The following is a 23216-nucleotide window of genomic DNA, read 5'->3' on the forward strand; positions in this document are numbered from 1 at the left end:
TTAACAAGACAAAAGCTCTTCCACATAATAAAAGCTAAGATTATGCTTGGAATATATACATCCCAGCATTCATTCTGTTATAAAACTGAAATAATATAGATGATTTCCTAAGGTAGCATGTAATAACATTGGAACATTTATAAAATGAGAGTTATGTTGTTCCGAAGGGCATACAGTGTGAATTAAAAACAAGCAGGAATCTTATGAGGGGTTAAGACACAATGCCACATTTATTGGAACATAAAACATACAACATAAAAAGAATAAAGAACAATATGGTTATCCGCTTCACTCATTCCCATACATACTCATTCTTTTGTTCTTTCATACAAAAGAAACAAGCACAGACACAGATAGTTAGACAGTCCTGCAAAGGTTAAGCTGTTACCAAGTTCTAAAGATGCTCGGGTCAGTCTGGTGGCCAGCTGGACTGAACACAAGGAATGGAGTCAGGTCTTGTTGGACGCACCCAAAACTCCATCTTGCAGGTAGACAGACCCAAAGCCTTTTCTTTGTGTTCATTCTTTATAGTGATAGCTGTCCATACAAGCCTATAGATTCCACTGAGTCAGACATGAAGGTCATCCTTCTTGTCCCATTGGCAGGCTGGGATTGGTAGGAGGTGATCTTCTGGCTTTGTGGTCTGCAATCTTCAGGGGGGTTGTTGCTTGTAGTCTTCAGCCATCAGGGTGAAGGCATGATTTAGTATTTGGTAATCTTTAACTGCTGACTCAATGTCGCTGCAACCTTTAACTGTTAAACCACAGAAGGTTATTTTCACCTGCTGCGAAAGGACTGTCTTCCTTCACATTTTCACAGACATACATCATTCATTCTTTCATTACCTCTTTTCAAGCATGTCAGACATACCACAGACCTTATATAAGCATTTTTCTTATACTAAATTTAAGTTCTAAAACCATGAGACCAATAGGTCAAACATATTTATGCTAAGCAATAGGAAATTTAGAATACATGGTTAATTCCAGAACGGTAATGAATGATTAAAACATTATGACAAGTAAATCATAACAAGATAAAATTAATCTTTATGGCTAAATAATGCATTATAAAAATACCAGTATAAGTAATTAAAGCAATTATAGCTACTGCAATATAACAGTTATAACTTAAAGATATTTTCTATTGATTCTGTGTATATTTAACAAAACAGCATCCATTAACTCATTCAAGTTTTAGGACTTATTCATAAAGATTATTTTTATTTTTTCAAATGGTTTGAAGAGATTATAGTAGACTTATGCCTTAAAGATAGTCATAATTTCAAACTTAATTTTAAATATTTCTAAAGAAAAATATACGTTAAAATAATTTAAATTAAAAAATCCCATTCAGATTAAACAAAATGCAGGGTTTGGCCACATTTCCTTCAGAATGTTACAAAAGTTAGTCCTTATTTTTCAAGAGGCTATTCTAAACTTTTTAAGAAAATGAGAATTCTTATAGCTATGATCATGCTCATCCTCACAGACTATTTTTATGTATGTAACCAGTCTACTTTCCACCTCAACAATAATTTTCAAAATTATCCCTGAAGAGGTTTCAAGCAGCCTCCAAAAAGGCCTGTATTTAGAGACTTCCCTGGAGTAGGTTACTTAATTAGTGGGCGCATCTACACAAGATGCTGTGTCACTGTAGTGACAAGCTACAGCAACATAGCTCATTGCTATGGCTATGTAGCATCAACAGGCACAAACCCTGACACCAGTCTACTGCTCAGTAGGGTCAGAAACAACCCATGTGCCACCAGGACTATGCAGTAAAGCAAATACTAAATGACTGTGCAGTAACAACTCTGCAGTCAGGGGCATGTATAAACACGCCAGCTATCTCAGTAACTGTCAAAACTGTGTGCAAGTGAGACACAGGATAAAATCTTAAAGTTGCTTATTTGGTAGCAGTTCCTGCCTACATTTTGGCCTGAAAAGATCCAAAGGTGCCTAAACTTGCATCTGAGCACATGAAGAAGTATTTTTCAGCTTGTATTATGCTGGAAAGTTTTTGTCCTAGTAACTTTTAATTTCAATTTTGATAGAGGGTACTGAGAATTTTTTTTTCTACTTTGGGACTAATTCATTTGAAGTTGAGAAGCCAATTGGGAGTTGCTTAGGAAACATTTGACAATGATTGTCATAGTTTACTCTCAGCTTTAGAAAATTTAGGGTTCCTATACATGAGCCTGGAGACTGCTCCAATATGCTGTAATTACAGTGCTTTGGAGAAAATTCAGTTGATTGAGTCTGCTGGAGCATGGTAATTACTGTGTGCCAGCCAGCCTCCAGGTCTCATGCATCAGTGTCCCGATGCTTCAAAATGGTGGCGGGGCGCTTTAACTAAAGCACATTGTATGAGCTTTATATAAAGTGCCTCCACTGCCATTTTGAAGTGTGGGGAAGCTGATACATGAGACTCTCCAGGTGCTTTTAATTAGAGTAGCTGTCATAGCCACTCTAATTAAAACACCCCCCCCCCCCCCGACCATGTGTTTGGGCAATTCCAACTTAATCCACGTATTTTCAAATAGTCCTCTTTTCCAGTCACTGTCAGCAACCTTACTCCCTTCTCCCTTGCGTCAGAAACAGGAACTAGTCGTAATACCTCATAGTCTTTCTTTTCAGTGTAGCCGTGTAATTAATAGGCATGAAACCTCCAATTTTCAGTCGTTTAAATTGGGACAAGTTTTTTCCTTAAAAATGTACAAGATATAGAACCAAGATCAAATCAGTAAACAAGGGCACTTTCTCAGACTAATATAGAATTAGGCACCTAATTCCCCTAAAGCAATCCAGAATAATCTTATTCCGGTGGTTGTAAATCCTCTTGGGTGCCTAAATTCATTCAACACCTAAATTCAACACCTAAATTCATTCAACACCTAAATTTTGGCCTGAAAAGATCCAAGGTGCCTAAATTTAGGCTTCTGAGTACATGGAAAAGCATTTCAGCCAATGCAGCTAGGTACCTACTTCAGCTTCATTTTGATCCAGAATAGAATTGGGATGGTGCCTTAAACACTACTTAATAGATAAAACCCAGTTTGTTCAGTATGCTCAAAGCATGCCTCCCTCATTCCAACAGTATCAAGCTCAGTATAACTTGCAACTGTTGGCACTCAAATATGCAGCTGGTAGCAATGCTGCTGCTCACATTTTGTATTACCTGGACCAGGCACAGACATTACACTTCTACTTGTATAAGTGATTGGAAACTGATCTAGACCTGTAACAGAACAGAAGTTTGGCACCCATAGACTGGTTTAAAAATGGCAGAACCTGGTCTCAGATTTGCTCCCTCCCCTCCCCTCCACCTCCAGCAAAGGGCAAATGTGTGTTCTGTTTGCTACCAATCTAAACCTATGGTGCTTAGATTGATTCTACCTCAGTCTTTTTCAATATCTGTATCTAGCCCTAATGATTAGAGTGTTTACTAAGCAGGAGACATGAATGCTGTTCACCAGTTCCCTAGGCAATACCTTTAACCATTAATCTGTAGAACAGTCTGGGTAGGGCATGCTCTGGTAGGGAAACCTAACCAGAATGCAAAACTAAGAGGGCTAGGAGGAAAACTAGCAAGAGGGAGCATGACACTGTAGCTCAAGGTGGGATGGGGAGTGGCAAAAGGAGTCTTAGTTTCCAGTTCCTGCCAGAAGGGGTTTTTTTTAATCAAATAAAAGTCAAATGGCTAAATTGTCCCAAGAGCTGGGACCAAAACGCAGGAATCCCTCCTGAGAAAGTGCCCTGCCTCATCACTGGGCAACAGAGGCAGACCTTCTCTTGCTTGTTCTCCTTCTGGGCTCTTGGTTCACATACTTTTCTGTCCAGGGGCCGAACTTCCATGGAGGAGTGGACAGCATTTCAGCCTAACTACTTTACAGCTGTGGCTTTCTTTTAGGGGGTGGTAAATGTGGGTTTAAATTACATTTAAATTAATTTCTAGTTGCCTCCTGATTCAACACTGACATATTATGAATTGTTCTATGGAGGACTCTAACTTTCAATTTTTACTGATCCATGGTGCATATATCCATCTATTTGGTCCGCCTCCTGGAGCAGGTTATAAATCTTGTAGTTGCACTGAAACTTAAAATGAAAGCATTCACAGGGTCAATCCAGATCTGGCTCTTTATTGCTATATTTGTGGACAAACCCTCAGAATCTTCACAGATTATAAGACACCTAGTTTATTAACCACTTTTACCTCCAGTTCTTGGTATATTCATTCTCAGTTTTAAATTACCAACAAACTGAATTACTTTATTTTTATTTTTTACAAAAAAGCTCTCTGACTTTAGGAAAATTGGCTTGATCTTTCAGACCAATTCCCTGAGCTCCTAGAACCTGAGAGTTCTTGCATAATGCTTTCATGGTGTGTGTAGAAATAAAAGAACATTTATCCTTGTATCTGTACCTTGTAAGATTGAAAAACATTCCCATAGCATAAAACAGTCTATATCAATCTTTGCTTCATCATTAAAATAGTAGTGGTAGATCTACAAAACTTTCTCACAAAATTCTTGAAAACCTGGTAGTTTAACCTATGAATATTTATTGTCTTTCTTGGTGTGTCAGATAACAGACATCAGTTTCCAAATGATCAGAGTCACTATACACTTATACCTGCTCTCCTAAAACAATGGGGATGTTCCTATTTATACAGTACTTGCTATGTCACAAATTATTCTACTTTTCCTTTCAAACATTCCCACTTCCATATGTTTCTGTGTTAGTCTTAAAAGAAACCTGATTCATTTCAGTCCTCTCTTTTTTTTTCAAAGTGACCCTAGAAATCCACTGCCTTTTTTTGTCTTGCAAAACTTACCAAAAGAACTAAAAGTTTATATTTCTCTTAATGAATTTTAAACATCTCAGTGCCTTTACAATAATTAGCTATGAGACAGAAGTCTTCATCTGTTGAAAACATGATCGAGATGGAGAGTGAAACCTAATTTTCACCTATACTGTATGCACTGAGTATATAATTTAATGTATACGGTTTCGCACAAAATCTGTGCTGGGATTAACATTCAGAGAAAATTCAAAGATGGAATTAAAAAGTGATATAGGCATTACATTAGACTGGGGGGTTTTAGTTTAGAAAACAAGTAAATACAAGTGGTTACAGTAGAATTATAAACATCATAATGAAAAAACTAGGGGTCATTGGATAATCTTGAGAAGTGGCATATCTCAAACAGATAAAAGGAAATACTTTTCTATCAGTGTGTAATTAATTTTTAGAATCCCTTGCCAGTAGATGTCACTGAGGCCAAAATCTTGGTAGGAAAAAGAATTGGCCATGGATAATGAAAACATCTACAGTAATATTAGATAGGATTAAATGTCTTTTTTTCAATGAGGTGTAGACATACATATATCAGGCATGACCAAGCTACTGGCTGATGGGGATAAAGTGACATTTCCTGTATATGCAGATTGTTTCATTGGAAACTATGCTTTATTTCTGGAGCTTCTGGAAGTGACTACTTTCACAAATAGATCACTCTACTACAGACCAAAGAGCTGCACCAGTATGCCAATTTCTAATTAGTCATCTAGGGAGGCTGAAGTCAGTGATCTCCTATTGATACCTTCCAAACTGAGTGGGCAGTTTTCAGTCATTGGGGCAAAGAATTCTCCACCCTACTGCCAAGTATTCCTACTTCCCTCTCAAATAGATGTTGATGCAAGAAGAAGGAGAACTCTCCACTGACACTTTCAACACACCTACTCCCTCACAGTCAAACTTTACAATGGTATATGTTTAATTTTTCCAAACACACTTTTGGGACCAAGTCAAGGCTCCCTTTTCTCCCCTAGCACCTCCTTGGAAAGGTTATAATGGTTAGCACAGAGAAAGAGAGAGAGCGAGAGAGAGAGAGAGTGAATAGGATCTATAGCTAGCTGGTTTGAGAGGTAACAACCCCACGGGCACATCTACATGTGAAATTAAGGTAAATTAATAAATTCTGGTGAATATTGCACCAGAGTTTTTTACTCCTGGGTGCCAGATCTTCATTTGTTGGGTTGGAGCAGCCCCAGCTGGTGTGGACCTGGGGGCACAGGGGGGTCAGCCTGCCATCCTGGGGCTGCTCCAAATTAGCTCAGTGTGCTGCAGAGGGGCTGGCTGATTGTACATGCACCCCATATGATCTAGTAGACTTCTTTCATGAGAACCTAGGTAGTTCCTTTCCCAGCCTATGTACCTCAGGACCAAAACAGGCTCAATTTTGGTTGTTATGTAGCCAATTCATATGTGATTCCGGTGCCCCATAGTTACACATACACTTCATGTGAGTCAAGATTTGACCTATGGTAAAAGATAACATAATATTGCTTTACTGCTGATTTAAATTAGTAACAGTACCCTGCACCTTTTCCCTCTTCATCCAGGTATCTTAGAATATCTCGGCTATTCATTAATATTTCCAAACACTTTCCCAGACTCTTGTTTATGTTCCTTTGTTTTTCTTGAAACAACATATAAGGAATTTATTTATCCTCATACCTTCTTTCTCTCCCCTGCCTTTTAAGGTTTTTCCTCTTCTTTAGGAATTTTACTGCACCAGAGCTGTGAAGTTAAAGTGAAAATTAGAAAGGTCCAAACAGTGAAGTTTGGGCTTAGTGCTACTGTTCAGGCTTAACTCTAACTGAAAACATTTGCATTGCATATATGTGCATTAGAAAGTTTACATTAAAATGGACCAGTACGTTGCTTTTTTTCTGTTTTTTCAACAGCATCAGAGTACATTTTATAGATTGCTAGCTTTTTATGTGAGGAGTGAAGAGTTTATCTTTAACAATACATTGCCATGTGTTACTCTCTTGCTCTTAGAACAATAACATTTTGTGAATTTGATAAACAAAATATAACTCTTTAGAAATATGAGGAAAAAACCTACAATAGTGTTTCAAACCCCATTCCCATGGCAACTTACACACATAACTTTATGGAGTGTGAATAATCCCATTAAAGTTGTTATGACTATTCACATGTGAAAAATTAGGTACATACATACATCTTTGCATAAAATATTATATATGTCTTATTTGTATATATTTTTACTATCAAAACGCACAGATTAAAATAAGAATCTGCAATGTTTTTCTTACAAAGAGGGTATAAAGAATGTAGATAGATATTTGTGCATATGTGAGAAATGGGGAGAAAGAGAGACAGAATATCTGTACTCATTTTGTATGACCAATGACTGGTATCAAAATACTACCTTCAAAGCTGAGAAAAATCTTTTGGCTTACTACAAGGAAATACCATTAATGTTTTTTGTCTGTATTCCATTAGGGCTTGGCAGTTAGTTTCCAGCTTGGACAGAAACTTTGTTCACCTGCAAAAGTAACTAGGCTTCCCTCTTAATTCTTTCATTTTGTGTGTATCTAAACTTCTCTTGCTTTCACACAAAAACAGGTCTACATTTTATTCCTAATATTGCAAAACTTCACTGTTTGATTGATTAACAAGCCTTGGAAAAACATCCTTTGAGCACCATGATTAGAACTGTAATGCAAGTTGTGCTGCTGAGCAGAAAGCACATAGAGGGAAATGTTATTGTGATAGCTATACATATAGGCTAAAAACATTTTATAGATTTTTAAAAGAATTGCTGTTTTTTTTTTCTCATTTTGAAATACTTTATTACAGACATTAGCTATAAGCAGTAAAAAGTTATACACTGCCTGATTAGAACTTTTGAATTATTTTATGAACTGTTATGATTTATAATTTTTCCCTTTTTTATAGTCTATAAATCTAAATGGTGTTTTTTTTAAAACCAAAATAAAAACTCATTTCTTGTTCTAAAATTTCCACAAAATATATTCAGGAGTAGAGCTTAGTCCTTATTTAAACTAAATCATAATCCCCTGTGCTTGTGCTGTTGCTGAGAAATTGGTTATGATGATGGAGAATGTTTGCTCTCCGGCACTAGTGGCTTGTAAGATGATCCACCTTTGAAGTTGTGGTAAAACCTCTGAAACACTATATTTTTGAGTTGGGTGATGTTGAAATCCGTATCCAGGTCCAAATTCTGCTCTCAGTTACAACAGTGTAACCCCATGGATGGTAGACTTATATGACTTCAATGGGATTGCACCAACATAAACGAGAGATGAATTTGGCTCATTGTACCAAAACTTTTTTTTTATACATAGAAATACTATGTAAAATATGCAGCAAGGGCCAAATTTTGCTGGCATATTAGGTGTTAACAATAATGTAATTTACTGAAGTAACACTACTGTAATCAAGAGTAAAGTATTCAGAAGCGGATTTTAATACCATTATGCTTCATAGCTAATTTTAAATTAGAATGCAAAGTGCTATAAGATTCTTGTACATAGGCAATGTAGAGACATAACATATGCTCTTTTAATCATTTGAAAGTCTTTGCCATTTTGACTTCTTACCCACAGAGTTCAGAAAGTGGTGCATTTAGTACAATACTCTCTTAGTAAGGCCATTCATGAGAGCCAAGACCCACATTCTGCTCTTGATTATGCCTATGCATCTGAAATGAAATTAATGAGCTTGCATGAGAGTAACAGAGAACAGAACGTGCCCCTGAGTGCTTTGTGTCTTGCAAAGGATTTTTAACTTAGTTATAAACCAAAATACAGTAGCTTTAAATCAGAGGTTGCCCTTTACAAAGTTAAAAAGAGGGAGGATTATATTTTAGCTGAGCGTTAGGTTGTCACTAGAAAAAAATAATAAAGGAATGTAGTGTCACATGGCAGGAAAAGTAGCAAGTTGCTGAAAGCTGGATAATTTAGGGATATAGAGATGTCACTTCCTCCCTTTGCCAGGCTGTAAAATTCTTTGTAATTCCCACTGGTAAAGCTGCCAACATAAACAAAGAAAAAAACCCTGAAACTTCCACACAAGTCTTTTGATGAAGACGAAGAACGCCTATTTGGAGAAATACATTTAAGCAGTACAGTGCTTGATACGTTCTCATTTTTGAAGCATCATGGACTGAGTAGAAAGATTTCATGAGGTTCAAGAAAGAATGTTAAAATGTAAGCACTAAAAAGGAAAACTGGTGAACTGCATCTCCAAGGAACAAAATTTCACTATAAGACTTTTGTCAAACTTAAAATATACATAGAACTTGTCCCACAATTGCAATATTATTAATAACTTTGTGATATCTTTTGATTTTTGCTACCTACTCATGTCACTTAAAATATCTTCCAAAAAGATTGAGATCAATATTTAGTTTAAGCTCTCAGCACTAACTGTTTTATTATAAGATTCATCTGTTAACGCATGGGTAACTTCAAACATAAATATAATTCTGTGGAAAAAGCTGTAAAAATATCCCTTTATGAAAAAGCAGTGGTCTATTAACCTCTCCTTTTCCCTAATTTTAAAGACATTTTATGAGAAGGTTTCACTGTATGCCTCTACATCACAGCATAAAAAATCAGAAACAAGAAAAAGGCTATTCAGACATGAAGCTGTTTCCAATCAAGGGCCAGTTAACTGACCCAGCTAAGCTAGAGAAAAAGGGTATCTTTCTCAATGCCCACCACTGGTCATGGAGGAGCCAGGTTTTTTTTTTCACTGTACTGTATTGTGTGAGTGAGGCATGGCATTAATTTTTAGTTAAGGCTCCATCGCAATACTTTTATACAGTGCTAACTCTCTGCTTCAGTGGTAAAGTAGGCTAAGGATAAGCCATTTAGAGGCATAGCTTTTTCTTTAGGTTTGTTTAAGGGAATTACTGTACAACCCCCTGTCATTTCATGTTTCTTTCATATTCCTATATTTTAGTTATTTTTTATAAAGGTATAAATTATATTGATCTGAAAACCTGCATTCAAAAACAAGGCCCATTAAATCTACTGTACATGTATTTTGGAAATGAAACTTCACATGAAAAAAGAAAAATATCTAAATAAAAAAAATCAAATCTGTACAGGAGGCCATTTTAAACTAAACTCTAGAACAGAATCATTAAATGAGTTTAGCATATTGAGTCCCATTTGCATGTCTGTCTTAAGTAAGCCACCTCAGTTAAGAAACTCTTTTTTGTTAGTCCCTTGGGGTGGTCACTAAAGATAAGTTCCACTGTAAAGGAATCTATATGGAAAGCTGAAAGAAGCTAGTTGGCCATCTCAGCCAATACGAGTTGAGGCTGTCTGGATTATGAATTCACCTCCCTCTAAAAATGCAAATTAAATGCTACTGAAGAAATTAAAACCTTATTTCAAAGAGTTCTTTTCTTTAGCTGGCGCCTTTGCACTTTTCAGGCAACACAAAGGAGCTTGAATTTGGTCAGCTGAGAATTCCTTGGCTGAACAGAATTGAGAGCTCATTGATGACGTAAGGCCAGATGAGTTGGTCCTGCACTGTCCAGCTCTTGAGGAGATGTCAGAAGTATGAGTAGTCCTGCTACGAATGGGGACAGAGCGCATCTGAGCACTCCCAGTTCTCCTTGCTGCGTTACTGTCCTTTAGGAATCATTGCCTGAGCGTAGAGAACTCGGGCTCTGACTCATGTTGGACTTATGGCCATTGCCTCAGATCAATTCCTTGTTGGCCTCTTGCACATTTTTTTGCCAAAATAGGAGAGAATTAGAAGGTTTCTAGTGGATTCCTGACTTGGCATATTCCATGCTCCTGTTAGGTATTTTAATTGTTATATTGGAGGTCTCTGGCATAACTAAAATTGAATTAAGTTTAGCACATCAAGGAAAGATACCATGAAACTTTGTCACATATGAGGCATGCAGTGTATTGTTCCACAAAATTACAATGCTAACTCTTTGAGGTTATGAGTTTTCTGACAATATGATCAAGTTTGAATATATTTATCTTTGGAGGAATATGATAATGGTGTATAATCAATCAAAACAACCCTATAAAGACCAAAGTGCACAAGAAATAAAGAATAATGTATGCAGCTGAGGAAATGGCAGGAGTTGATGTGGAGAGATTTTAATATACTCAAAAAAGAACACATCTGTGACACAAGATCTAACATCCTACTTTTATTAAAGTTTATTTTGGACCTTTTATGATTAAAATGATTAAGACTTCAGACTGTGCACAAGAAACCCCAAAGTCAAAAACTTACACTCCTCTTCCCTCAGCTTCCACCCCACTATTTTTCTGTTTTTGGTTTTTGAAAATTAAAATTCTCCTCACAGTTAATTACACTGTTTACAGTCTGTTTCAATACTTACTTGTGGATAAGAACATTTTTCTTTTTAGGTTGTTCAGTTAGAGTGACATCAGCAGCCACACAAAATCATGCTATGATTTTTATTCTGAAATTTCGTATGAGTAAGAATTGGGCGTTACTGGAAGGGAGACCCAGAAAGTGGCAGCAAGTAAGACTGGTGGCTCAGTAGGTGAATCTAACCCTGTGGATGAGACTGAATCTGATTATCCTGGACTTTGCTTTACTGCCAGAGGCATTGTTTTAATGGGACATTATCTTGATGAGACATTTTAGGGAAGAAAACTCCTAGACTACATTGCAGAAGCATTGTGCTAAGTGAACTACATAGAAGAAAAAGATTTTGAACTCTTCAGTACTGAGATCATGCTTTCACTTAGCAGAAGGGTGTCCTGATTTTGACTCAAGGTTTAGGACACAATGGTAATGTAAACACGTAATAATTTTTTGGTGGTTTAGCATTGTATATTTTTCTATATCTTTATCTTGACTGTCTCTAAATCTGAGTTATAACATTTTTAACTTATTTTCTTTAGAAGAAGCAATCTGTTTTCATAAAACAAGTTCTTGAAACTTGATACTTATTTCAAGTATGATTAATCAGGATTAATGTCAGCTTAGGTGAGATGACAGCAATTCATTACAAAATGCAATCTGGATAGCTAATGTAAATTTGCATGTTCTGAAGAATATTGTGATTTCATTGAAATGAATGCAAAAACTGTGATTTGTATTCATTTCAATTTGTCAAGGTGAAGAACACTGCAGTGATACCAACTCTGACTTTTTTCACAAATCTTATGATACTTGTTATTTTTATCTTAAAGACCGAGCCCATTAAGTTATGCAATTATATTTTTAAACATTATAATTTTTAGTCCTCATGGTAGCACGGGCTCAAATTGGAGAAAGGGGACAAATTCAGAAATTATTTAGAAAGTTATTAAAAAGTCCTCACAGCTATTAGTTTTTATAATCTCATGATTTTTAGAGCCAATTTTGTGATTCTGCGGCATATAATTCATTATTTTAAAATGCTGGGGGGGTTCAGTATTTTGATTGCATTTCATCATTGATTTGCTTTGAAATTATAAATAACCACAAAGTCCACTGAAGACTATTAAAAATAATGTGGACTGAAGCTCTTCAGTCTTCACAAGTGCTTTTGGAAATCTCATTTGTAAGAACCAGGTGAACTGCGAAGGTTTCTAAGGCAAAAGAGTATCCCTATGGTGGTAAAGAACTTGGAAGGAGTGAGCACTGACTGCTGATTTGCTATCTCTTTTCCCCAGATCTGGCAATCCCCCCTCTGTAATTTCTGAATGGGGTCACAATTCAGTTAGAATTATAGAGAAGCATGGTGGTGGGAAGTGACTGAGATCTTGTATCTGCTGCCCTTGCAAGGAAATCCAAGCAAATATAGGCAGGAGCTTCTAGGGGCTATTGGTGTACACATAATATATGCATAATTCTATCAGTAGTGATATCTGTTTATTTAATTAACTCATGTTTGGCAAAGTGTAGTTAGGATGTAATCATGGAGGGAAATCTTGAGAGTGGCATAATTTCCCAAGGATTATGAAGACCAGTTGGGTTTGTAGGCCTTGCTTCTTCTTTCAGTTTTCTAACTGGAAAGAATCTCAAGAACAAACATCTCAAGATTTTTCAGGGGATTTTCCCCCTTAAATTTTCTAGACTTTTTCAAGGAAAAGAAACATTCACATTTAAAAATCTATTTATTCCTTTAGATCTTCTAGCAATAGCTTATAAATCAGGTTAGAAACTCTTCAATTTGGGTTGGATCAAGCTTCAGGGTCTGATTCTCAGTTTCATTGGGGCCCCCTTTTGCTCTGCTTTGGCCCCACCATGGGGATCCATGAAGAGATTGTAAATATTTTATAAAATTACTTTTGAGTTTCTTGAAGGCCCTTTTATTCTACCAGAGCAGTGTGAAAAGGCCTTTGGTTAAAAAAAAAAAATCAAGGACCTCCCTGTCCCTGTACTTGTTCTTCTGATCTGACACCTTCAAGGCTACTGTGAATGCATAATGAAAGTGTACCAAAGGATTTGTTTCACAGTGTGCTTTATTTCAGTTTATGAAAATGTTGACTGGTTCAGATTCCCTTTCTTCAATCCTTGCCAAGTGCACCTTTACTTCTGTGAATTATTCTGGTCAGTTTACAGCTTGTGGATGGCATTTAAAAACAATAATGCAAAATATTAATTTGCTACACATTGGCTGCATCTATACAAGTGGCAGGCTGTGCAGTTTTTACTTTGCAGTCATTTAGTACTTGCATAAGTCCTATGCAAGTACTAAATGAGCCTGTGCAGTAACTGGCATTACTGCACAGTAGCATTCCTGCACAGTTTTTTCTGATGCTACTGCACAGTAGCAATGAGCTACTGTGTCAAAGCTCATTACTAGTGTGCAGTAGCATTGTGTCACAGTTAGTGCCCCCCACCACTACTGTACACTAGCATCTCATGTAGACACAGCCTTTGTGTAGGATATTTCAGTAGCAGAGTTCCCCTTGTTGTTGCGAACTTCACGATGAAATAACTGAGCTTGATTCTGACATTTCTTTTGTTCAGACACATTTCAAACTTTGCTGAAGCCTGAAAGAAGAATGCTCAAATTCTATCCTCTTACTCCTTAAATGTGAAATGCACGTTTGCAAGGCTAGCATGTGGCCCATACCTATTGCGACTATACATCCCAGTTTACCTAGGACAGTCCCAGATATTGGAGGCTGTTCCTGACTGACTGGTAAGAATTTAAATGAGTGTCCCAGAAACACAGGAGTGCGGGGTGCAGTCCTGTGGGGAGATGGAGCAGTGCAAAATGTCGTGGTGCCTGCCTGCCTGCCCAGTACACCACACTGCCCCAGCCCTGTCTTTGCCTATAGCAGTGCCACTGGCTTTGGGGGGCAAGGAGAGGGGAGTGTCCTTGATTTCCCACTCTCCCATGTAGTCACCCTATCCCTACCTTATATTGGTCTCCTGGTGCTAAGAGCATCAAAGTTTTTTCATTTGCTCTCTCAAAAAGAAATAACTTTCTTGCTCCATCTCCCATTTGATAATTTTCAGAGCCGTGGATGTAATAGCTGACTGTGTCTTATCTGGTACAGAAGTTCAATAGACTGATTTAACCTAAACTGATTAAATCTGATATTACATCCATCCAGATCTATCTTAGACTGGTTTCTGCCATTTTGAAACTGGTCAATGTGCACTAAACTTCTGTTCTGTTACAGGTTTAGACCAGCTTCCGTTCACTTATACCCATTTATATATAATGTCTGTACTTAGCCATATTGTCTTATGTAGTGCTATGATCTAATGTACATTGTGAAGGATACTGTCTTGATTTCTTTTAATTTCCTTCCCTTTTCTTGTCAGATCTGAGTTACAATCACCCTAAACCAAACAAGCAGGTTGAGAATCAAAATAATTTAATATTCTATACTTTTTTAACAGTGGCAAGAGGTTGATTTGTACCTTTCTAAAATGACTTGTTTCTCTCTCTTTCTCTCTCTCTCTCTTTTTCTTGCTGTAATTGACGGAGAGGGAGGAACCCTAAAGCTAGATACAGACATTCAAAAAGTCCGAGGTGGAATCAACCTAAGTTATACGGTTTTCTGTAAGTGGCGTAGTTTAGATCAGTAGTGAATAGAACATGCATTCACCCTTTGTTGGAGGGGACAAATCTTTGACCAGGTTCAGCCATTTTTAAACCAGTCTGTGTGTGCTGAACTTCTGTTCTGTTACAGGTATAGACCAGTTTTTGATTACTTTTACTAGTAAAAGTGTAATGTCTATATCTGGCCTAAGCCTGTCATAAAAGAAAAGGGTTTTTATGCATCGTTAGAATTTAGTTTCTTTTATCAATTTGAGTTTTCAGGTATTTAAATTCAGGTGAACTTTGGGATACTAGCTTTTTAAATATATATGAAAGAAAACTTTGTTCTTACTAGTGCCCTCATCAGAATATCTTCTGGCAGAAGCACTTTATAGGAGATTGATTTATTATAATTTTATCTGTGATTAGCTGATTAGCTTAGAAAATAATAATTAAAAAAAAAAAACCTTTAAAATTCTATTATGTCAAATCTTCCCTCCAGCATCCAAGGCCTTAAAAAGAATGGACTCACCTTGTTTCATCTGTGAAGGAATGACACTTTACTTCTTCACTGTACTGTAGTGGCACAATAAGTGACAGTATGGAGGGAAACTTTGGGTCAGGGACTTGGTGCAGCCAGTGTGTCTTCCGCTATTCTGAGCCACTGACAAAAACCACCATATGCATGCGTGCAGGAGGCTGTGGCATGATTGTTAACGAGCCATGTGCTGTAGCTTCTGCAAGTAACTGCGCTGTGGCTCCATGTGTGATAACAGGGGGAGGAAGGGGTGAATTCTGTCCCATGGCAAGCCCTGTGTAAAATCCTTGACTCTTAAAGCACAGTGTTCCTGCATTTTCTTGGGATGTTGTTCTACATTTTCAATTTATTTTCTGTGGTAGTTTTTTCTTTGCTTTTAGTTTTAAAAATGAAATAAGCCCCTATGTACTTGCTAATGCTTAAACTTTCACATGTGACACTTCGGTTGTTATAGCAGTTAAGAACAGGGATCAGTCTAATACCAACGTCTACAACAATATTGGAAAGCTGATTATGCTTTCCCCCAAAATTTATGTATGCTTTAGTGAGTTTTCATTGTCATAGGGGCGGGTCTTTATTATGCCACATAATACAGTAAAATGAGAATTACTTGAGTGTTTAGTATTTGAGATAATCACTGCTGACAAGCACCTGTTTAAAGAAATGATCTGTGTTCTTAAATACACTTAGTTGTCTAAAAATCCAAATTATATTCCCAAGAAACTCTCATTAGGCGTTTTAAGTACCAAAAAATATATATGTGTCTCTGGATCTAAGTATTTATTAGTGACCCCTACAATCCTGGCAATCCTTTCTAATAATAAAGTGTTGGACCTGTCAAATGATGGCACAAATATCCTAATCTGAACTGACATAGCTTTCTAGCCCAGTTCATCAATCATGTTTTATTAGCTTTAAAAGAGCCAAGCTGCTATCTGTCATTTAAATGTTGTAGTGGTGACAAAAACTGGTGCCGAAAATGTGCTGCAGGTGTAACTTTCACTCAAAGACTATTTCTGAGCAGTGAGCCTGGTTATGTTCATGCAGGGAGAGAGTGCCATCTTCAGTTTCAAGTGTCCGCATAAAGAAGTACTGAACTTTGGGGTAGTGCAATAGGTAAAAACACATAATGTAGAAATCAGAAATTAGTTTGTCAAAAAAAAATTTAGATGATGCCTTCAAGTCACCAATGAAGAGCTTGCATATAGCATTCTTGCTTATGTTTAAAAAAACCCAGCTTGTTTAGACATGTCAGTTGCAACATGAAACTTGTAATACACTAAATGGCTGCAAAGCACAGACTGAGAATAGTCTTTGCTTCTGTCTTTGTGTTCATGAGGAAGTGTAAAGCAGACAATGATAATAAAAATATAGGGGGAAAATACTAAATGGAGCTCAAAGCAGTAGCAACCAAGTTCCTGTTCATTGTGTACTTAAGACATGAAAACTACTGATAGTTACTCTGTTGTATTTTCATAATTCTTAAAGTGCAGTCAATTTTGTGTATTCTGTATGAGCGGAATAGACTTGGTGTTTGTGTTGAGGTCCTGGCTCTTGACCCTTGTTTTTCTTGGCTCTGTCATTTTAGAGCAGAGCTTGAGGATACTCCTCATCTCTTGTTTCCAACATGTTAACATATTCAAGTAAATATTATCCAGTACAGACACATGCACTAGTCGTAGGAGGAGTGTTTTTGAAAAGCGTTTAAATCCAGATTAAACAATGGAATTCATCCTCCTTGCATTTGAATTTCTTTTATTTATGAGATAAATATTTTCTTGGCAAACTTCCTTTTCTTGGCCTACCATAAAGCTTTTATAACCTTTCAAAATGTTTTGCTGTAATCAAAGGTAAACATGACAGCCTTAAAAAAAATCTAAATCGCTTAGCATTTGGAGACTATTTCATTTCTATATATTATAACACTTAAAAGAACTTCATACAATAAAGAGCAGATGTGTCACAGTGACAGCAGGCGAGCAGGGACTAGGAAGGTGGTTTCATTAAAAGAGCCTTGGGATAAATGCAGCACATTAGATACCCACTGAAAGACAGGAGCTGTTGATGGGGGTGACCTCTGAATGCAAGTCATCTTACTATAAACAGAAGGGTGTGGAAAGCCATTGGTCAGAGCCAAGCTTGTTTACTATCCAGATCTCTTCTTAGTTAACTTAAATAACTGGAGGGAGTGAGGCACAGTGACAGTTCAAGGAAGAACACAAAGTGTCCTTAGCAGTTCCTGAATTTCAAACAATACTGTTGACTGGCACGCAGCTTTCTGATCCTAAAACTCTGGCGGCACACCTTAAATGCTGTACAGTGGAATTTAATTGGCGCTAAACATAACACTAGTATCTGTTTCTGGAGCGTGAATTTACACAGTTGGGGAATTCATTTCAGCTTTCAGAGGCAAATGAGGTAAGCTTGTGATGGTTTTTAATTTGAGATATTGATATGCTGTCGTTTACTGATAAATTGAGAAAAACAAGTGGGTGCCAGTTGCAGAATCAGATTTCATTCTGAAAAGGAGGTATTTTCTTTTCTGTAATTCTGAACTGTGGTTTTGTTGTTTTAAACTACTGGAATAATACATTGGGTGCTAGTGACCGAGTTTAGCAGTTGGGTAGGTAGGTCATATCTATGAATTCCTCCAAATATTTACTTTTTGTACTCTCTCCAAATAACTATATTTCATTTTCATATTGGATTATTTTTTCAGTTCTGTAGGAAATAAATGTTTCCCGATACAATATACTGTTACTAGCCTTTACTAGTTACTAATGTTATGTTTCATACTTTATAAAATTTCAAAATAGTTTGAAACAAATGATTGTTTTATAGAAGAGATGCTTCATGGCTAAAATATTGTGACAGGTGTTTAGATGTGCAATTATCATTTTTCAGAGCCTCGTCCATAAAATTCATTAGTTGCAAAATGGAAAAAAATAATTGTTGTTGGCATTAAATAAATAAATAAGTGTCTTCTATGATTTGATATCTGTTTAGGAACTGTATTAAAGTATAAATGCTAGTCTTTGGAAGAAAAGGTAGCATTTAACTTCCCTAAATTGTCATTTGAGGGAAGTGTGGAGTTGACATTTGATTGTCATTTTATTGGTCTGTGAAAACTTTCAGAACTTTTTATATGTTTTGCAATTATGTAAATACTTTCTTGCACATGATTGACTACAGATTGTAAAACACTACTGTTTTAAATAGGTCCCTAGTATGTTGCTCTACATTGTGTCCAAATGCATTTTTTTTTACCTTTGAGTCAGAGTTGTAAGCGAGTACAGCAAAGCTGCTGCTCTGCTGCTTTTAGGGGCCATGATGTGAGTTGGCATAATGATTACTGCTTCTTAAATGTCTGTTTCATTCAAGGGAACTGAGAAGGGGTTTGCTGTAGGAGTACTGTTTTATTATCCTAGTAAAGGAAACAAAGTTCAGGGGAAAAAAGCAACCTAGTTCTGTCCATCTGTGAAAATTGATTTACTGCTACAGGGAGCTATTTTGTTTAGGGAACCTGTTTTGAAGAAAGGTATGATAAATTATTACAGCCAATAAGTTCTTCAATTTAGTTTCTAGGGTCTGGTGAACAGCAAGCAGCAGTATCCAATTACATGTTTCTTTTCTTAGGTTGCTCACTATTTTCTGAAATACATTTCAGTTGAATAACTTTTAACTGCCTCACCCCCTTCTTGTCCCTGAGATTTTTACCTTCTAAATTAAACTAAATTAAAATGCTAAATGTGTATATATATACACACACACATATATATACACACAACATAGCATAAAAATATACATGCAACATAGCGTTCCAAATTCTTTGCTTAAAATTATTCATTTTGCTAAAGTATCTTCCAAAGAAGCTTTCTTTAAAGCCAAGAATGATTTTGTTTGAATTTATGAAAATATTTACTATCCCACATCAAATGAATTTGTAAATTAAGTGACATCACTGCTGTACGATGTCAATTATGTCCAACAGCTGATCTAAAATATAACTTTGTGGAAATTGTATGTGTATATAGAGAAGGTAATGCAGCTGCTAAAGAAATACAAAAAACAAATGAGTTCATAAGTATATATTGAGTGAGATTTCATAAGTTGTCCTAGCATAGTGTAAAATGGAATGAGTTAATACGAAAGCTGTGTAATTCTAAAATATATCTTATTTTTATGCTAATAAAGCAAGTTCCTTCTTTTTTTTGCTGCTTCTTCTGCAAATAAGTATATGTAAATTTGCTTAGCATTAGAATAAACTTCAGAGTGCTTGAAATTGGTAGTTGAAATATTTAGTATTATTTAATTTGTGTTTTCAACTTAGATTTTTAAATATAGCTAATAAATGCTAGTTATTTGATATTACAGCTGTACCATAATATTCTGTTTCTGTATTTTTAAATAAAATAGTAAATGACAGCATAACTACACTATGTTTATGTATTAAAATGTATACACATTGTGTATGGAACATAATTTTTTATTTTAATTTTGTTTTGAACTACTACCAAAATGTTGTTGGCTACAGCAACAACAAAACTCGCATGTTCCCATAGTACCTTGCTAGAATATTTGATCTTTATGTATAACAACTATGTTTTATATTTTTACTCACTTAATGTAACATTTAAGAATAGTTTAATTTGAGAGTTTGATGGAATACATAATAATTTGTAAGAAAATTATAAATTCATGTCTTGACTCATCATCATGATTTTGATAAAGCTTAATGTGAAATCCTTTTTTTTTCCCAAAAAGGGATAGAGTGAATTATTTAAAAAAAATATTGTTCTAATTAATAGGTTCTATATTAGCCAAAATCCAAACACAGTGGAATTCAGAGGGCTTATTTTTTAAGCTGAAACTAACTTGAAACTGCATAATAAATATTCAAGTTAAAATACATTTCTCTTTGGTCAAATTAAGACTTCTTATCTGAGTCACCAAATTAGGACACTTTAGGAGTATCTATAAATTGGATTCTTAGTCTTGAAATGAGAGCTTGTAATTTGATATATCTAGCAATAAAAACATTTAGAATGCAAAAATAATTGTAAAAGATTCCTCTAAAGAATGGTAATTTATTTTTATATTTTATATGTACATGTGTGCACATATGTGTTTGATATATGAAAATTTGGTTTTTGATCAAATGAAAAAAAAAGGTTAACGTTTTAAAAATATTTTTTAGTCTTTTTTTGCACTTGATTTGTTTTGAAAAAGTTACTAGTTTTCTTGATTAACCAGGTAACCTCTGCATTCAATTAGAGTCAGGACTAGGAAGCAAATGTACATATATTTCAGATCTTTCAAAATGTTAGCTTCGCTGAAGCACAGTTTAACTTGATTGATACTTGAGTTTTAAAGCAAATAAGAACTAATTTTTGCCTGTGGCCAGAAATCTTTGAAGTTTCTTGCTTGTGATGAAACTGGATTAGTTAAGTGGTAGATTTCTGGCTTGGATTGTGACCCTGTTGTGCTTGGCAGGTTGTGATAAATGGGGGGAATCTTTCTTAACCTTGTGGCCAGAGCATTCCAGTATCTCATGCAGGAAAAAAGAAAGATGTAGAGGACTTTGCAAGTTAAGTATGAAAAGAGGAAAAAGCTTCTCTGTGTTTAAGGGATGAGCCTGAGTGAATGCTATGTTTATTTTTCTGAAGCAATCAGATATGCTTGAGAAGACTGTGGAAGAAAGTAATGCCAGTGAGTGGCGATATATGTTATCATTGCTTCTGACAGTTAACTTTTGACTGTATGACTCATCCTTTAATATTAAATTGTTATATTTTTGTTTTTGTTTTACATGCTTTCAGAGTTAGAGAATCGGAGCTGTTGTGTTCACATTCTTCTAACTGAGGTAGTTTTCTTTAACTAATGCTAGTTATGTATGCAAAGCAGTCCAAAATAAATTGGAAAGCCTCCTTATTCAAAGTAATTGCTTTTTTGTCAAAGAATCTACAGTAGGCTTGAAAAAATGTCAAAATGGAATTATTTGGGGAAAAAACAGCTACATTAATTGCTTTTTGTAAATTTAAAATGTGGGTACTACACTTTTTAAAGGTAAACATATTTTCAGTTAAAAGGATGTGCCAAAAGTTTTAGGCTTAGAAGTGTAAAGCAACTAACTAGGCAAATTTTCAAATGAAAAAAAGTATAAAAAAGGAAAGAAGGAAGGAATAAAAAGAATGAGAGAACTGCTTACATGTGAGCTGAAATGTGATCTATCAAGGCATCTTGTGGTTCTTTCTGTGGCATTTTAAGTGCTGTATTACCTCTTATGTAGTCCCTGTTGACTAATAATGAAAAAATATGCCATTAGACAATGGTCTGATATTTACTTACATATTCCATACTGCAAATACAGATACTAATTTTTATGTCAAAAACTGTACTAAGTAAAAGGGAAAAGGACAGTAATATGGCATTGTGCTTCTTGATTGTGGGTTTAAATATCACTTTAATATACATGCATGCATGTTGGTATTCATATATAATATAAATAGATTTTTTTTCGTAATGTTAGGAATATTCATGTCAGTTCAGTTGTTTGCTTATTCCTCCATAAAAAGTGAGATGTATGACAATCTGTGACATTATTATATATTTATTTTATTTTTGTCTGAATGTAAAATTGTGTTGTAAATATCTCCAGAGCACGAGACTAGTAACTCTTAGTTGCATGAGTAACAGCTTAAGTCAAATTACCTAACTGTATAATACTTGCATATATTATATACAGAATACATCCTTGCTATATAACATGTATGCCTATATATCACTTAACATTCACTACATAGAGTATGCATGCATGTAACTTTGCATATTTATTTTGATTTCCTATGCATTTATTGGAAAACACATTTAAATTTGTATTGTAATGAGGCTTTGGCATGGTAGCAAATGCGTAAATTATGCAGACACTTTTACTTAATTAAGCAGTCTACCTACATCTTTTTTTTAAACAATTGCTTTCCCAGTAGATATTTCTGCTCCTACAATAAAGTCCTAGAGGTCCCAGGAGTCAATAGAATATTGAAGCGGCATCTGTTGAATGACCGACAGTACAGATGCATACTATTAGGTCTTTGGATTGGGTCCATTTCGCTTGTGAGGTTTTATTTGTTAAAGTTCAGTGTGACTTTTAACAATTCTAGCTTTTTTATAAGTAAAGCAATGTGCATGACTTAAGAAAGTTATTATCATATTTTAGCCACCAATTTACTCTTTCCAACAGATAACTTTTAAGATGTTTAATTTAACTGAAGTAGCTTGTTGACATTTTTAGTTATCTGATGTAGTTTATTAATGTGACAACAGCTGCTAGAAATTATTGCTACAATACTAAACAAATTAGTGTCACTAGTGAGGAAGAACAGAAATGTATCAAACTGAAGAAAAGGGACAGCTGTATGCTGCAAATGTACAGGCGATTTACTTGGCAATTTCCAATATGGAATATGATTCCTAAATATTTATTACCCTCTCCCACAACTTTCATATTTTCTCCTGTGTTGAACTCCACTGATTTGTAATACAGAATTTGTGTACATTTTATAGGTGTTTTTATATGGAATGTTTATAGTGTGCTGTCCAAAAATGTAAATAGATACTAAATGCTTCAGCCAGGGCTGTTGTTAGAGCTAAATTATTTATTGGCATTTAAAATAAAATAAAAAATTGTCAAAGTAACAGGACATTTCAGAGAGCAAGCTTCAACAAATAAAGAAATTCCAAACTTACAGTTTTAAAAACATTAGCATCTCCAAATTCTTCTATCAGAGGTGCTGATTACCTATTCAGCAGTGTCTGAAAACTAGCTCTATACTAATAGTA

General features: G+C 35.5%; 1 protein-coding gene and 1 long non-coding RNA gene across 15 annotated transcripts in view; one reads left to right on the forward strand and one right to left on the reverse strand.

Annotated features, from left to right (window-relative positions):
* The window catches only part of EYA4 (EYA transcriptional coactivator and phosphatase 4), a 250965-nt gene that overhangs the window by 89632 nt on the left and 138117 nt on the right, over window positions 1-23216 (forward strand). The window lies entirely within an intron of this gene.
* LOC132250009 (uncharacterized) lies at window positions 221-21764 on the reverse strand. Its single transcript, XR_009461584.1, has 3 exons — window positions 21586-21764; window positions 6526-6588; window positions 221-753 (listed from the first exon to the last, which is right to left on the reverse strand). It is a non-coding gene; the product is annotated as an uncharacterized LOC132250009 (long non-coding RNA).

This window comes from Alligator mississippiensis, chromosome 1 (genome assembly GCF_030867095.1).
Source record: "Alligator mississippiensis isolate rAllMis1 chromosome 1, rAllMis1, whole genome shotgun sequence".
Classification (NCBI taxonomy): Eukaryota; Metazoa; Chordata; order Crocodylia; family Alligatoridae; genus Alligator; species Alligator mississippiensis.